Genomic DNA, 19,313 nt, shown 5'->3' on the forward strand with positions numbered 1-19,313 from the left:
TTTTATCTATTTATTAGAGATGATTTTATTTATTGTCAATGTTCCATACTTAGATAGCTATTCTACATTCGGTACTATTTATACTGTTTCATTGTTCAATATTCAAAATTGTTTATATCCATAAATAGTAAGTTGTTTGTAAAATTATTAGAAATATGAGACTGTTCTATAGAAATATTCTAAACTGTTCACATTCATAAATAGCAAGTAGTTTGTAAAATTATTAGAAATATGAGACTGCTCTAAAACCAATAACAATTTTTTATTCGTTACAATTATTTGCAGAAATGACAATTGGAAAATGGTGTTCCATATTCGACTACATTTCTCTAACATTTGATATTGAATCGTACCGTCAAAAAGCGGCGTTATTCATGAGATGGTCAGACATTTGCATTGGAACGGAAAATATTGAACACCATTGCTTTGTAGAGCAAAACCAAAACGTCAGAGGAGATCGTGCACCTTTGCAGCAACCTAAACCTTCCTCTGCGATATCGGCTCTCAGCTAACCCTACGGGTCCCGAACTAAATCTATCTGGTTTATCTTCGCTGATTTAATTTATTGCCTGGATATTACCCAGTGATATAGTCTGTAGTCTGAGTTATGGTCACTTAGGCCCACAAAGGCTAGTGGCTTTAAGTGACTTACTCGAATTACTTGAGACACGACGACCTGGTCCAGCCCAACGAGTCACTATCGAACCTGCTCTTTCACCCTTAGCTTATCTCTCGAACCAAACTCGATATAGTTATTAATGTATTTGATCTTCGATTGGATACTTCTTAAAATATTTTATAAGTCGTATTATTATAAATAAAGATGCATTATCAAGTGTGGATATCTTGGATGATCATAATTGAAAATTACACATTGTAATAGCTTATAAATTGTAGATATTCCATATTAGAATGAATAATAATAATAGCACTGTTATTCAGGAAAAATAGAAGCCGCTTGTTAATATGTAAATTATCAGTAAATATGTCTTTATAGAAATTTCAAAAAGGCTTGCCATGATATAGCTTTCTCACAAAAAGTTGCAAATATCTCCTAAACTAATAATTTTTCAACATACTTAGGTTAATACGTTTTTATAGATAATAAAAAGGTGCATAAAAAATATACGGTTTCCTTTAAAAAAATCAAAGTTGACCTTCTTAAAAATTAGTAACACCACCAATATATGCATCTTTTGAAACCATACATCAAGGTAGTAATACTTGGTGCCCCACCCTGTATAATGCATTTAATATTATGTTGTTTTACTTCATTATATGTAGTAATATGTATAGAAATTAGATAACTACCAATAATTTTACTACTATTTGCCGAGGCTTTCGAGTGTAAGCTGCGTCCAGGAGGAATATTATTCCAACGTTTCAGTATTGCAGCTACCTTCATATGGTATCAGTGTGTCCTCAGAACGTTGATGAACCTAGCTGAAATGCTGGCAAAATGTTGGGATAATATTGCTTCTGGACATGGCTTACACCTGCGAGCTTCAACAAATAACATTAATCCGAGTCGTCAGAGTCTCTGACATCTTTAATAACTCTAGTATTAGGTTCGCTGTCCCTTTTATTTGCCAACATACAGCACACAATTAGAAAAAGTTTCCGTCATAAATCCTTGAAGTTCTAGAAAGTTCTCATTATTCTCTAATTTCTCTAAATCAAACAGGTTATTACAAGAGTTCCTAAGGTGATTTGAAGTCACTTCTTCCTTTGCGGAAATGGTCCCCGCGGCTTTGTTAAGAAGTTATTTAACGAAAACCATATGACACATGAGGGTCAACTCCGTTTTTTAAATTAGGATGATATACTTTTCTATGTAGCACCTAATTGGGTATTTCAAGGTCATTCAAGGTCGTTGAAGGTCAACTACGATGGAAAATATTTTACTTTGAGGAACAGATATGCAGTATATTAACATTGTACATACATAGTATATTGAGCATGATAGCCCTTGACATGGGGCTAGAATGCAGAAAATGTAGAAAATAAAAATGTGGTAATATCTAATATTTAGTATTAATGAAATAAATAAATATCGGAAGTGGAAAACTAAGATTATTTATAAAATATACTAGTGAAAATTACCTTTCAAATAACAAACTTATGAAGACGAGTTCACGAAGTAATTTGTACGTCTGACATTTAGAAGTGGTAGAACAATATACTGTACCGACGCGAGGGAATTGTATGACGGTATTTTCACGGAATTGTGCGTCAAGGAACGTTCAGGTATAAGGAATTCCGGGCGGAAGCTTACGTTAAACGGCGACTTTGGTTCCATAATTAAGCGTACAAGGTTGTCGATGTCCTGTAATTAACAGGCCCGTTGGAAATAACGTCCGCGCGAGAGAGCTCTTACGAACTATGCGCCATTGACGTGACAAATACCTATTACTGTTCCATTCGTACGCGTCGGAGCGTCGCTAATCGACTCTAATCAAGCGCGATCGAGCACGCGTCGTACACGCCGGTACACGCCGAATTAAACGTTCCGTGAGAGCGCGATGTTTTGAGAATAAGATCAACGAGGAGCGAAGTCAGCGACGCCATTAGGACGCTTCAGCGGTTAAAGGTTAAAGGTATTCGCGTCCGGGTGACTTTCTGCAGTTGCTACATTAATTAAGCCCATCGAGAAATGAAACTCGCCACCCGAGAAACTCCGTTTCATGGAGAAAACACAGAGGATGCGAAACGACATTCACCGGGAAGCTGTTCCTTCGTCTTCCGTTCGCTTGGTCGAACTTATTCTGGAGAAACAGACGTCTTTCGATTTGTTTTTTAAAGTCCTTTAGCTGATGTGCCTGTCACAGGACAGTTCTCTAACAGATGTAGAATTAATGATTCTTCTCCTTCCCCTTCTTTATAATTTTCTTATAAATTTATATGTATATGTATTCAATTTATAAAATTAGGATTTCATAGAGGAACTTCGACATCTCGCTACACCACATTGATAAACAGGAAATAAACAGAATATGGACCATCTCCAGAAAAACATAACTGTACGCTTCTTAAAACGCCTTGTTAGATAGTACATACAAAAGTATATCATTCTAATTTAAAAAACGGAATTGACCTACATATGTACCCTACGCGTCCACCTACGAAACTGTTAACATTCAATTATGCCACCCTCCAAACCACGCAAGTTTCTGTGGTCAAGTTTTTACAATACTGTGGTGACAATGTATGTTGTCACAATATGTTGAACATAATATAATATGAATATAATATAATGAATATGTATTGTAACTATAAATATTCTTATACTTTTTTAACCAAGGTCACTTTGGTTAACATAAAAAGGATTGTATGCTTATTTCTCGAGATTGAACAGTCGTTGAAATAATAATATCTCCAATTCAAACCATTACTGAACCTTCAATCCGGACTGTTGATTTTATATTGTTTTTATTAAATTTATTTTAGCTTGACGTCTCATATTACATTGTTATCGGAATCAAATCGAAACTCCTGTTTCTCCATTCATTAACTATTTGTGCAAAGTGAAATATAGCAAAGATTGCTAATGGTATAATTTTTCATAAAAAATTTTTTACAATTCTAATAGTACCACAATAGAAGTCCGAAACGAATTATTTTAAACGATGTAGTAGTTCTGCTATATTGTTTCTGTAGAGTATTTGTGTTATACGTTTATTGCAAAATCTTTACACAGTAATCGATTTGCTGAGAATTTGTTAAAGTTAAGGGAAGATATAAGCACGTTCAAATTGGTTTTCATGTTTACTATATCAATAACGTGTGAATAAAAGTTTGTATCAGGTTGTGTTTATACATTAAACACGTTTCCCCAAACATTTAACAAAATACATAAAAACTTTTGTTGTTCTCCGGATATCCGAACGCTCTATTATTCTGGTATACTATTCGCTCGCACAGTAGAAACACACCGATCGATGATTCTGCTCCGGACGTTCCGAAAACAAGTGTCTGAGTAGTTCTTCGACAACTTAAAAACACAATTCCGAACAGTTCCCAAAACTTGGGGGCATGGAAATTCACAATGTGGGACACGCGAAAGTCACGCATGCGACATACAATTGAACGAAAATTGATACGTAAATGTTTGTTCTGCATTCGTCTAAATTAGAAGTAAAGTATTTTGAATAAAAATATTGATAAACTGGTCGAAACGTCATTTCCTCACGGATTTTGGTGAAATTGAAATGTGTTATAAATCTCGACATTTTGAACAACTTTTTTCTGTACAAATAATAAGCTCTTTTAGTTTTTAGATATTTACCAAAAACTGTTAATTTGATCATAGCGAATTCCGCCATAATAGGATTTTGGTTATGCCCGGGTTAGGATTGTGGTGGGGCGGGTGCAGGAGTGAGACTCCGTCCCTCCCCCCACCCTAAAACACCTGTTTCGTCAGTTAAAAAGAGCAGAATTCGCTGTAGTTAGTGTCCGTAGCTAAATATCTCAACAATAATACAAACAAGCCTCTAGCTCATCGGGAAGTTAGTTTAAAATCAATTGCAAAATTTGCCACCGAACAAATAGACAAACAAATACACAAACAAGAAAGCGAGCTAATAAAAACGTGGTAAAATAGCTGGATTTTTCGACATAATGGCTATAATTTTTCCAGTCTTTATTAATAATCAACTTGTAATGATCTCGGCGCACAGGTTCGATCAATGTGATGATTTTTAATAATGCTTTATTAATAATACCTGAGAATAATGTGTAATAAAAAGTGCAGTTATATTTTTATATTAAATCTAACTCAGACCTAACTGAAGTGTACCCAAATATTTAAAAAATGAGAATGGAAATATTAAATCGATATTCTGAAATTTACTGAAAATTACATTTACCCAATTTTGTCATGGTAATTATGAAGAGTCTTTTGTCTATAATGACTTAGTGATCTTGACAACATATCTGAAGGTCATCGAAATCAGTGAGATGTAATTACTGGATCTTTATGCAAAATAAATTATTGTCCAAGGCACCTCTATGAAACAGAAGTTAAACGAAAATGTATTTCCTCTTTTAATAATTTTAATGAGTCGAATACGGAAGAAAAATATCATTGAATTCGTGTAATGTCTTTAGAATTATGTATTTGATGAATCCATGTTGGAGCGCTATTTATACAAGAACTGTGTGTCAATTTCTTGAAACATACAAAATTAATTAACCAAATCTAAAAACGGCCACTAATGTATGAACCTGTAGTTGCGAATGACCCTTACGAGATTGATGCAACTTAAAAAGTGAACAAAAAACGAACTGTATGTGATAATGTGCTCGCCACTTAATTAACGCAATAAATGATGGCAGTACCGGTTGCTTTTATGCGAAATTTTTCACCTGGAACTAGTTATCTCCCGTTTTAAGCTGACCCTTGCGCATGACTGCTTTATTGTACATTATTGCGACGCAAACATGCGTTTTGTGGACATTTTTACACAGTGCAGTTTACGATATGGACGACCGAAACCGGCTGTTTGTGAAATTGTACTCCCAAGCGGTATTTTCAAAAGTCATCAAATCAACCATTTGCGGATGACAACTTTTTCCAAGTGTACTTCTCGGTAGGTCAAATATATTTTCTGTATAAAACGAAATTATAAAAGATGATTAGTAACTGGTGGTATAACTGATAATGTGATGATTCTATACAGACAAATAAATCGAAAATGTGGAATACAATTCTTTCGTATCGGGCCTTGTTTTCAGGAAAATCGATATTGAAAATCCAAATAAAAATTTCTGTTATCGTTTAATAACTCTAACAAGTGGGAAATAATATATTGGTATTATTAAATTCTTCAATTTTTTATTATTTCTTCAACATTATTGAACAATATCATTTTCACTGGCGAAAGAGAATTCGAAATACTTCGGTCCAACATTGATCGCGAAGAAAAAAGAATACTGTGCTCAGAAAAGAAAACTTGCGACCCTCGGTAAAACACAGCGGGGTCTCTGAATTAATCTGGGTTACATGAGCGGAGCTGGAGTGGGATCTTTACACTTCATCGAAGGTATTATGAATCATAGCACTTATGTTGACATCCTTGAAACTCGCCTCCATTCCAGTGCCAATAAAATGGGATTTAAGGTCGATTTTATTTTCATCCATGACAATCATCTGAAAATATTATTCATCTCGAGATTGAATGATCGGAACAGAATATATCTACAACGATGTAAGTTATGTTCGACAACAAAGTTGAAGAAAATATAAATACAAGGATTCGTTTAAAAAAAAATACATGTAAATAATAAATAAAGAATAGTTTGTCGCACAACAATAAATGGGACAGATTTTCAGTTAATCTTATATAGTTAAAATACCCTGTAAAAGCAGCAGGATTGACTGTTCCACAAACACTAACATTACAGGGTATCCTAAAAATGTTGTACTTTATTTATTCAGATTGCAAAAATATTTTGTGAAAAAAGACGTGCGGTTCGCTATATAGACGGTCTTCTCAGCTTCACAAACGACTGGCCACGATCGGTATTCGAAACCCTCACTCGTAAAGTATGGCGGCAAATCTAAGGTGCATTTTCTACATGTGGAACATCACGTGACAAAAGAGTCAATCAAAGTAAGAGTACGTTCCCACTGAGCGACTGTACGCGGCGATCAAGCTGTCGACGACCACAAAAGAAAGTGGCTCGCAACATACGTGACCAATTGGTGACCGCGAGAGGATCTATTGTGTTGAATAGATCGCTATGCATTCATACCAGGTTTCTGTCCATTCACGACTTTGCGAGTTTTCCGATTATTATACTGAAAACGTGGCCAGAGACTGTATACAAAATAGTTCAGGAGTGGACAGGAGACAGAAAAATTTTATTTCACATAATCACTTGATTCTAATGTTGTAGTAATTTTTTGTTTTAACCCTCCAACGGTGCCTGGGTCTATGTTGACCGAAGGTATCAAAATAATCATTTATGCTTTCAATATTTGGCAAACAAATAATCGAATAATCGAATAAAGTAATCGAATCGAATAATAATAATAATAATAAAAACTAATTTGTCTGCAAGAAGAACTCTTCAAAATATGTTTTAAAAAATTAATAATCAAATAAGCATAATTATAAAAAAAAGATACGACGTTAACAATCAACAATTGTTTAAAGGTAAAAGGTGAAATGGAACATAAGGATAACCATAATTTTGAAACTCAAATAAAACATGTTCATGTGAACTCTTTTCATTGTTTCTGTATTTCCAGGAAAGATAAAATCTGTCGAGTATAAAATTTTTTCGAATGGTAATTAATATTAGCCTGCACGGAATAATAAGTATCGGCGTGATCATTGAATACTTGTCATATGCGGAGTTTACGATGCTTTCCTAATTACGTCACTGTACGGGAGCACGTAATTCGAGGCCACCCTCCCTTAACAAGTAACAGCGTCGCAGGCGAGAATGTCTAACCACCTGCCGGCTAAATTAATCTTCCTTAATAAATGGAGCCTTTGCACATTCACGGAATTTCCATCACCGAATTTATTTACAAGGTTTGTTAGCAGTAATACTAAGTCGCAATTACGTCCGGCGAATATTCCGATCGTCGTCGTCGCAGCGGAAAGTCAATTTCACTCTTGCTCTTGCACTGCTGCCGGACATAATTCATTGAACCCTTCACCTCGTGACTAATGGAACTTTAATTAATTGCTTTGCAGGATGCTGGATGTCGTTTCTTTACTGTCGATTAGAATGTCGTTGTTAATTTATATGAGATAAGACGAGTTTTCGCATCAGTAATTAATAAAGCATCCTTGTTGAATGTCCATTTTTTTTTTGGTGAGAGTAATTGGATATTCATACTTATTTTTCAAAGTGCTTCTTGTGTATTCCGAGTAATCATACTGGTGACAGTTACATGTGTTTCTGTTTCTATCCCTCCCAAGTTGTATTAGAGAGGATATGTGGATATCCCCCCTCCTGGTTTAGCATATGTTAAAAGTGAGTATAGTTTCTGTTCTATGTTAAAAATGGGTATGATCTATATGGCAAAAGTGGTGGCAGGAAATACCCCGGTAGTTATGGCGATACATTTCAATTGTATCGATATTCCGTATCGTCAATACATATTGATAATCAAAGTATCGATATATATTATATATAAGTATATCGGAATGAAGTATTAATATCACCGGTATCGATACAGTTACCGCTCATGTTCATACTCGTGTCGTCATATCGATATGCGTGACCTTCTAGTTTCATTGACAATGCACAGTATTAATTAATATAATTCCATCTGTATAGCTTATAGGTTTGATGAAGACTTATGTTAATTAATTTTGTAACTTCTCATCGGAGTAACACAGCCCTTAATTAAAAGTGTAATTAGTTATATGATTGATGTTCCGTCGTTCACGGATAATTAAATATTTTTCCCTTCGCTAGACATGCTTTCAAGATGGATCTTATTTAATCATATTTATGTTGTAAATACTTGATAAATCTGTGACGTAAATATGAAAATTAATTAAAAATGTTACTTTCGTAAGAGAAAGGATCGGAAAATTAAGAATAATTTGAACAATTTGAATCTGTTATATAAACTAGTTTCGCTGTCAAGCAATGTATCTAATTGTAAGTTTCGAAACTATTTCGGAGAAGATTCATCGCCCTCAGATTGGTCAATGTTCTAATGAGGAAACGTTTATCGGGAGTAGTAATTAACTACCCGAATACTGCAGTCGAGGTTCGCTTAAGTTATCTATGACGTGTTTTGCTCTGCACGAACTGATTCGTTAGTCGAAATTTTGCACCTAACAAATGATTGCTAAAGTTCTAAGATTCTGTTTTGTACTGGATGCAATTCCAACATCGCCTTATCATCGTCGGATAGAATTGTATCGTAGATCTTAGAAAATGCAATATAAACTAAATTATTGATATAAATTAAAGAAGCAGTATGGCGGCTCCCTTACCAAAATCGTTCAACTGTAATCAGACATACCTTTGAACCAGTGAATTCCTAACGTTAAAATTTGGATTTTTGGCATTTTCTCGTCAAAATCTACGGGATTACGTAAAAGAAGTCCAAAATTTTTGGTCCCGCAAGGTGAAGTTTAGTCTCTATCGAAGAATATGTTATCATTTCTAACTTTTGCTCTATAAAATGGGTACTCACTTTCCTGATCATACATTTTCTAGGCTTATCAAATCGACGAAAACGTATTTATAACTTATATTTATTTACCGATGCCACACATATCTTTCGGATATTGAGAGGCTTCGATTTTCATATGTTTAAACTTACTTATTTCCAATTTGCAGTTGCAAATACAATGTGTTATTTCTATGTCTACTCTTATTATATCTGTTCCGTTTTAACCAGTGTAACATACTATCCTTTAACACGAATATAGACTCTAATACACATTGGATTTTTCTAAAGATTTTAGCCCTTAGTTAACTAACTTTATCCTTTTGCAATTGTACAATCCCTATTCTTTTTCTATTTTATTTTAACCAAAATAATATAGTATCATCTAACATCAATGTAAACTCTTATCTTCATAGTAATAATAAAGAGAGGGTTCATCTAACCACTTCATTCTTTTCCTGTTCTATTGTAAATATAACACACATTTATGATATATAGAAGAAAATTATTATATTATACATATAAGAAAATAATGTGTACTGCGTCTGGTCTAGTAAAAATTGAATATTTTGTATTCCGAATCAGACACAGGCGACAGCATTCACTGCAAATCAATATCGATATTCGACACTCCGTAAACTTAATCGGAAATGTCGCCGGCACGATTAGAAATCATCAGGTACGTTACTGACTGGCAGGAAACACCTGTCTGTAGGTGGAGAGGCAATTTCCTGGTTAGCCTAACCCCTGTTTACTCGCGCATTACGTTAGCCAGTTCTCTAGACGTCACTTACAGATAATGAATTTTGAAATTCATTAGATCATAAAACATCATTGTATTTAATTAACGACAAGATAGGACATTTAAAACATTCGCTGGTTTTCGACGAGAAGACGAAGCAGTGAAATACTTCAGAAGTTCCAGTATGATATTCTATAAACAAAATTCGATAACATTGAGGTGTCTTAGGTTTTTCTGAAATGAGCATAAAAAATAAGTGTAATTCAGGGTGTACTATCTAAATCGACCCAGTGGAATATCTCCGAAGATGATACTAAACAATGTTTCAGACAAAAATGAAACTATCAGGAGCACACTTTCCGACGTATGTAGATTTCTTCTTTTCAACTTTGTTTTTTAGATGGAATCGTATATTTGAATGCACTACTCGATGCTTCTACTAATAATATTCATAGTTATTAAATGCTCGGCAGAAGTTTCACCTCGTGTCTGACACGCTGTCACGTGGCAACGAGAGTTAGTACCTTTTTATTCGAACAGTATCATTTGACGCTCCCGCAGCGTATAAAGTTTTCAATAGTAATTGTCGACAGACCAGCTGACAAATGGCGATCGTAAAAGCGACTGCGTTTCCGCTTTTGTTTGCTCGTTATTTTAAAAAGCGGCCATTAATGTTGGTGATGGCCGACGGTGACAGCGAGGGTCGGTGCCAAGAGATGAGCAACTTTTGCGTCGACGAATCGGCCGCCGTAAATCTGTCTGGCCATTCTGTCTGTCTTCCCGCGCGATTTCTCCTTCTTCTAACCGGTAGCAATATTAAAGGGTCGAGATTCGACGGTAAACGATCCGTAACCAAATATTTTTCCACTGGACAAACGAAGAATAATGAAAGAGAGAGGCGCACAGTGTGCGTGTGTTCCTTCTCGTAACGACCTGGAACTCGCCCTCCTGTATGTTGCCGTAGCGCTTTTTAAAAGTCCAGGAAACCAGTGCTGGAAACTTTGTTAAAGATTCGGAAATCTCGTCCGAAATTTATGGCCTCGCAAAAGTGCTCGGTTATTTATAGCAGGGTCGTGGGAACGAACGGTGTCCGGAAAAGTTTACGGCAAATACCGGACGAAATCAAGCAAGTATCGCGATGAATTTATGAAAGATTAAACAGCACCCCCTGGTTTATACCTTTTAGAATACAGATGTCCTACAATAAATATTCTTTTAACGTCGACAGCACCCGTCGCGTCGGTATAACGGGATCTAACTTGTTTAACACTTTTTAGTGCTGACCGAAACATTAAACTTGAACGAGGAATGCTGAGACAAATTTAGGTTAATCTTTTCCTTCTGGGATCAAAAATTTCGCTCTTTTTTATGCAATCCTGCAGAATTTGACGAGAAAACTCCAAAAATACAAGTTTTAAAGCAGAGGACTCTCCGTCAAAAGTTATACGCGTGTAAAGTTGAGCGATTTCAACCGTTCTTGACTGATAAGGGAGCCGCTATATTGGTGTTTACTGAGCTGATCCGCTAGCTGGTAGAACAGGCATTTAGTAGCGGATATTTTCGGTGCAGAATTTTGGACAGTACTATGTTACTTCTTTTGAGACAATCTTTGAAGGCTTCGTTGAACCTACATAAAGAAAAAGGAAAAGCTCAAACAAACATTCCATTGCTTTCCATTTTGATGAATCGTCTTCAACGTCATTAATTTCATATTAGAACTTTCTTAAACACAAAATAATCTGCTGTACCACAGAAACTGTGGAGAATATTCAAAGATAATTTAGGTATTAAGCGTTGTAAAAGTTTGTACCAACTTAAAATTAATGAAACATTAAAATAATGATTTCAATTATTAGCATTATTTTCTAAAATTGTCTCCCAATGTTTTACAAGTTGGTGGATTGTTTTTTCTTGAAAACTGCATGGTTTTGCATCAAAGAAGAAACTTCTGCAATCGCCGACAATATATTGCGGTATTTAAACACATTTTATTGTACATTTGCGGCTTGTTTTTGCGTGTAATGCGAATCTCGGTTTGATGATTCTACTAATTGCGGGACAACCCGTACAATCTAGAATCGCACGCCTCGACGGTGATTGTTCAGCTAAACAGTTATCTTATTAACTTTAAAGGCACGCGGAAGTTTCACTTATGTAACTTAAGATTTACTGTTGCAGTTCCGCGCCGCAAAGTACACATTGTATACTACGTGTTTGCGCTTACGGTTCCCCTTTAATTAACGAATTTACGGGAACTTGGGATGTGCGTAATTTAGCTTAGACAAGTCGTGTAATTAACATAATTCATTCTCGAAGTTTTGTCCGGGCGCGTTAATATAGCCCTTTTAGTCGAAGAAACGCCTAATTACATGCAATTCCAAAGACCAACATTGTGATACATAACTGATAATACATGTTAATTCCAACCAGAGTGGATATGAAAGTGCTCACGCACGGGGTTTTTCTGCCTCCACTTTTGTCAGTGTAGACAGACATAGATCATACCTTAGACTTAGACCATATATACTTATAGACTCGGCTTCAGTCGTAATCCAAGATTACTTTATTATCAGATGACGGATATGGGCAAAGTGCTATATGTAGTCTGTTGAGAAGTCGGAGTGCCGCGAAGCTGAAGTGTTAGAGGAGAAAGGGGAGTCGTCGCCGTATCTCATTCTGTATAAATACATTCATTTCTACTTTACTATTATTATTTTAAATAGTGCTAACACATTTTGTCAATTATAATTTGGAAAAAGTTAAATGTTGAACTTTTTGGCTTCCTGAGGTGAAGTTCAGCCCAAGAATCAGTAGGTGAAATATAAATCATTAGAAAGCTTAGAACGACTTAAAAACGTTGATTATTTTCAACTGATTAGAATTATTACAGGAACGAACGAATTTTTACCTGACTCGTGTTCGTTGCAATTGATGCAAACGATTTTTATTTTGCATAGAGATCCACAGTGCATTTGTAACAACACTTCGTACAGAACACCATGCGAGGCATGAATCGAATTTATTTTGCGAAACAGTATAAATCGTCTCATCTGGCGAACAAATGAAGTGAAAATTTCAGATAGCACGTGCTTCGGAAATATGATTTTTTCATGTGAACGTATGCACACGTTACAGAACAATTTCTTCTCCTTTTTTTCACCTTATCAAAAGGTACGGAGATATTCAACATCTGCAATTTAAATGAGGCACGCCGTACCTATATTTTGAATACGCATAACAGAAAGGGATGTACAGGTTCGGGATAGCTTTGCAGCAAGTCTGCTTTAAATACGATGAAAACCGATGTGTACGCAGTGTTGCCCAAGTGCCGCAGACCCATTTCCTAGATTAAGCATAGGAACTTCCGGGAATACTGTTGGACGTCTCTCTTACGGTGGCCAGTTGACCGTTTTATTATGGTTGTTACATCCTTCTACCGTTGAAGCGGCGGCAGCCAGCAAATCCTGGCATTAATGCTGGGGAATTATCTTTTGAGCCACTTTCGTATCCGGGCACAATCTAATCTATCTGAATTTGCGCGGTGATGGTCCCTGTTGGATTATAGCAATAAGTTACCAGCATAATGAACTTATTGTTCGTTGTCAAAATTGAATCAACGATCTCAGAATTGTATTAATAAACAGAGATTACGAAGTACCGATGAAACTATCTCAGAATCGTTTTTAAAAAGAGATTTCGAAGTATCTTATTCGATACTTTGTTGTCTAATCTAAACAGTCTGGAGATACCCTGGAGGGGACCCTGGTTTCAGTCGAAGCTGAGATTTCGTAAAGTAAAGAGCTTCCTCCCGCTCCGTGAACTAATTCTATGATCATTTTCTATATATTTTATCTTCTATGATTATTTTATTGTGGAGAACAATGTTAAAAAAGTAACAACATTTTAAAAACTAGCATGTACGAAATGTTTTCACTAGTTGCAATAATGTGACGACAAATCAAAACTTGTCTCCCACTCTACTTAACCCCTTTCAAGCATCCCCACGCTTCCATCACGGACCAATCACACGACGCGTTTTGTCTTTGTTGTGCATGTGTCCCAAGGTCACGTGGTTAATCCAGTAATGACAGGGAGAGGGGTAAATGCATTCCCCTCAATTTCCCCTATCTCTGGCGACACTGATATTTTACCACGTTTTTTAAAATAGTGAATTGCTACTGTCCATAATTGTAATAGTTTTAAGTATTCGTAAGCTTATTTTCGCCTATTAATTTATGAATTGGAAAGTTTTCATTTGTACTGAATTATGAAATTTATTTAAATTACATTTACATTTCCCTTATATATAGCCCAGACGATTCTATAACGTTGAAGACAGTTCTCCTAGTTTCTTCTTCATATGTATATTCATTTCTGGTTTCTACTTTTCCCGAAAGTAGTGCGTACACATTGTGCAACCTGGAAACCCAGGTGCAGATTTAAAAATATACTTCAAGCATTCTCCTGCATGACGCGATTTGCATTCTTTGAAGCTGCCGTGCTCTCAGAGTAAGACAGCTTCGTGTACGTATTTTGTAAACCTACTTTCAGAGCGAGTTGAATTATTTGCTTTCCAAACATGTCACATATGCATTCCAAACAATATCTTATTTCATCTCTCACTAGGAATATATTCATCTCAGTGAGGAATTGTATTATACCAATTATTAAACGGAATGTAATATTTATAACTATAAAATTATATAACAATATCAGCAGTTGATGCATTCGAGAAAAATTCTTAGCGGATAATAAGTTAATTGTACAAAGCTGTTGTTTAGATACAGTTTGTTGGAATATAGAAAACAATATAACCTTGGGCATTGATAAGTATTGACTAAAGTTTTGTTACTCAATAATATAAGTGATTAAATTCATTAAACAATCATTTGATAAACAAAAACTTTGCTATACTGAATTTTTGCTGTTTTGATCTATGTACTATGACTCTAATAATTCCATGAACTACTGTAGATTCTGGAGACAAATCTCAAAAAGTTGAAAGTTTCAAAATGTAAAATACTAGATGGCTAATACTGTTACGTCAATAATAATCCAGTGGTCATCCCGGAAATACGTATGATCCAATGATTCAGACAAACGCGTGCTCTGACGTAACAGAAGGGAAGAAGATTTAAACGTCAGAGTGCGCCACGTGTGGGAAATTGCGAACACGAAACCAGACGCGCGGTTGTCTTGGGAAACAAAGACGGACAACTAGACGCGTGAATTTTATCGCGACGGAAACCATTCTTCGCGGGTCTCGTAAAAAGTCAGTGCGGATGCACGAACCAAAAAGAAAAAAAATGGGGAAAAAAGGAGAAAGATAGCCTGGGTGGATCTCGTTTCCGCTCGCGTGTGCGCCGCATAAAACATTTTTTTACGAGCTGTTCCTTCGACCCGCGATATTCCCTCGCGCATTGACGAACCTCGAAGGAAATTATGATAAAATATGAGCGGGCCTGTCGATTCGGTCGATAGCTGGCACGGTGTGCGTGTATGTGTTTCGGTTCTGTTCGGTTCCGTTTCGTTCCGAAACATCGGACGGTTAATTCCGCTAAATTAGCCGAGTTCTGACAACGCTCGAGCCTCGGGGAATATTAACAACACGTGGAGCAAAGCAGTTCATGAAGCTCGAGATGCGAATAATTACGGCAAGCCCCTGGCTCGACGTGCCTTTCCCTGGGAAAAACGTCGAACAACTAATTAGTAACTTTGTTCCGCTAACCAAGCTGACAATCAGCCGGAGGTGAACTAACTGCGATCTGACGTGAGCCGCGATTGGATTTCAATTGCTCGGTCAACTTACATGGCTGCACGTCATCGACCAGTTTCACTTGTATTTGATCGGTAAACTGCAAGAGTACACAGAAAAGAACCAGTTACCTAATTAGGGCTGTAAATTAATTTCAAACTTTGTACTGTAGAATATACATACAGTAAGGAGCATAACTGATTCCACACACTTTAAATCAGAATAACTTTTATATGAATGGACCAAACGACTTCAATTTCTCTGTAAGGCTAGAAGAATTAGTTTAGTAAATGACGTCTAATAAATAAGTTGAAAAAATGCATTTGGTAGGAATTGTGAAAAACAATACTAAAAATTGATTTTTACAACTTTTTTAGCTGGCCCAATAACGAAAATTTAACAAATGTGTTTTGTCAACTGGTATAAATTATATACGCTCTGAAAATTTCATTGATATTGGTTAATTGGCATACGAATTATAAACGATCAAAAGTGGTAAAAAGGTCGAAAATCTTGAAAAATTGCAATTTTTACCACTTTTGATCGTTTATAATTCGCAAACCAATTAACTACTTTCAATAAAATATTCAGAGCGTATACAAATTTATACCAGTTGACCAGACACATCTCTTGAATTTTCGTTATTGACCCAGCTAAAAAAATTGTAAAAATCAATTTTTACTATTGTTTTTCACAATTCCGTTCAAATGCATTTTTTCAAAAAACATACACATCATTTACTAAACTGATTTTTCTATCCTTACAGAGAAATTGAAGTCGTTTGGTCCATTCATAAAAAAGTTGTTCTGATTTAAAGTGTATGGAATCAGTTATATGCTCCTTACTGTATGTATAGCTGGGTAACATATTATTTCAAATAGTGAATAGTAAATAGTTTCAGTTGAAATCATACGTGCACTTCTGAATATAAAATACTTTATTTGTTAGAAATTTAAAATATTTTTCTCCAAAATTTTACCCAGTTCTAGGCCACTCAATCGTAATAGTTTCTAAAACAACCAACAGTATGAAGTGCTTTGGTAATCTCTAGAGGACTGAACTGAACGTTAAGTAGTTTCTGGATAAAATACTGTCTTCGTAGAGAAATGTATAAGATAGAAGGAAAACGAGGAATGGAGTAAAAAGTTCTAAGTCTAAGAGTCGACGGGAGATGGTTAAGAGAACCTCGTGAAAGAGAAAACTTAGAAAATGAACTATTAAGAACGAAGAGCTTCCGGCAAATTAATATATTTGAAAATGTAGACGTTATCAAATAGTGAAATAATTTCAATCTGACAATCATGACACAATCAAGTTCATGCATATGCAACAACCTAATATGAAGGTCACTCTCATTTTTTTAAATGCCACTACATCTTGTTTAGGACATAATATTATTGCTTATGTCAAAACAAGATCAACGGCCTAGTATAGTATTACATATCTTCACATGAGCTTAACAGTAAGACAGGTTTGAGTTGTTCATATCTCTTTCGAGAGAGCAATATCTTGACCAGTATCAATAACTCAAGCCTGCCTTACTGTTAAGATCAGGCCAAGGTCATGCCAAGGTCATAGTATACTAGGCTATTGAACTCGTTGTGACATAAGCGATAGTATCATGTACACATAATATCGTGAACAGATTTCCATTTTGAATTTCTTTATTGCATTTCGTAGCCCCGACTGAAAACTAATTAATTTTGTTCTAAACATTTTTTCATTTGGCTACCGGAAGTGCCCGAAAAATCGTGGTGAAAGTTACATGGGACACCGTATATGTGGCCGATATTACAGTCAACGTATAGATTGAAACAGAATTCTTTTTCTCGAGGAGTGAATCCAATACATACACGCTGCGTTTAAATGGTTCATAAACAGAAATAACTTATGCTGACCTGTATGCCACGCAATTCATAGATAAAATTTCACGGTAGAGTTTCCTCGACGTATAAAAAGGAAACTTCTATTCTCTCGAACGAATATTCAGATCGTTCGCATGCTCAGGGAAGAGCGAACAGTCAAGATAATACCAAACCGTTTGGAGCCCCTCCCCACCCATCCCCGCCCCCACCGAATAGTTACACGTTCGATTGCCACGGCCATGAATGTCTATCGAATCGACTCCAGTCTCTAGCTGGATCCATGTAAATACCAGTATCAAGGTTTCGAGTAGGCATTAGAGTAGTATTCAGTTTGCGTCGCGCTCGTTCGGGCACAATGCACCGAAACGTCGGTCGAGTTTCACGCGGTTCTATTTTCCTGGTCGGAGTTTATTGAACGCGAACGGAAGAAAACGAAACACATTGTCAATGAATACAAATAGAACTAGCCAAGATATGTGTCGATACGTGCCGCATGTGTTGCTACCTACGGGCTCGTTTTATCTGCGGCGCGGTACATTTCTGATCGCGTATCTTGAGAAAAGGTGCAGAGCCACGACGACTGGTCTTGCTATTCTTTTCACAGCTACCATAATTAGGACTATATTGTTGTCAATACTATTCTACAGGGTGGCCCAAAAATGTTTCGGTTCCTTCAAAAGGGTGATTCCTGAGGTAATTTCAAATCGGCATTTCAAAGTTTGTTTTATATATTTTAAAATTCAGTTTCGAAGATAAAAATTCTGAAAATATTTATTGATGTGCATTATAATAGCTAAAATATGCCTGATTTTTTTACAAAATTTTCGATTGAAGAGGACAAGAGAAATCACGGGAAAACCTGATTTTCTTAGTCACCCTATTACTATCCCTTATGTCGACGTATAAGGGTTGAAAATTGGCACAAAGTATTTTCTTTGGATAAGTTGTCGAATGGCCTATTTCAAATTTAATTTGGTCTATGGACACTTTTGACCTCCTTATCCGGCTACACTTAACTTACACCATATTGTACAAATTCTTATTGTGCTTCGAAGAACATGTTCTCTTGATTGGTACGATTAATTGAGGTTCTACTGTATCGTAAATTGAACAAGTGAATAAGAAGTTTCATAAAAAAGAAATGATTTTTTTATTGATATTATCACACCGATAGATCCCATCCCCTATCATCGACGATTGAGCTCAAAGGGTATCGTGCACTTCACTTTCACACATATCGAAACATTACCGTACCGAATTCATTAAATAGTTCCAGGACTCTTTCAGTCCCTGATTAAACCACAGCGGACGAACGATTCGAAACAGATGTAACGTCGAACGGTGCGATCGCGATGGAACTCTTCGAAAAAGAGTCCGAAGGCTTCAACGTGACAGCTAAAATGAGAGGATAAAAAGCGGGCATCTGTCCAGCGTTCCGTTTTAAAATCGATCACCTTAACGATCGAGCTCCAGAATAAAAGGAGCGCCAGCGATCAAAAGGTTCGGTTTTATTCCACTCTACGGAGCGTGTCATCCACGCTTCGTTCTACTTTCGTCGCAACCGAATCACTTTGTTTCGGCGGACAATAAACGGTCACATGACCTGTGATCAATCTACCGAGGGACAGTCTAATAAAATATCATCGGCCGTTTTCGATGCTCCAGATACCTACTGCCAAGAAAATTCCGCGTTGGCAATCCGCAGATGGGACAGCTACGGTAGTGCACCGTTAAATTTACAGTGGAACGCGTCGCACCTTGCGGTCGAGGACTGAAAACGCGTACAAATATCGAGGTTGTGCAACG

At 36.2% G+C, this 19,313-nt stretch overlaps 1 protein-coding gene across 9 annotated transcripts in view; it reads right to left on the minus strand.

The window, feature by feature from the left end:
• The window catches only part of LOC143208911 (potassium channel subfamily K member 6), a 482,405-nt gene that overhangs the window by 155,008 nt on the left and 308,084 nt on the right, over positions 1-19,313 (minus strand). The window lies entirely within an intron of this gene.

Source organism: Lasioglossum baleicum, chromosome 1 (genome assembly GCF_051020765.1).
Source record: "Lasioglossum baleicum chromosome 1, iyLasBale1, whole genome shotgun sequence".
In the NCBI taxonomy this organism is placed as follows: domain Eukaryota; kingdom Metazoa; phylum Arthropoda; class Insecta; order Hymenoptera; family Halictidae; genus Lasioglossum; species Lasioglossum baleicum.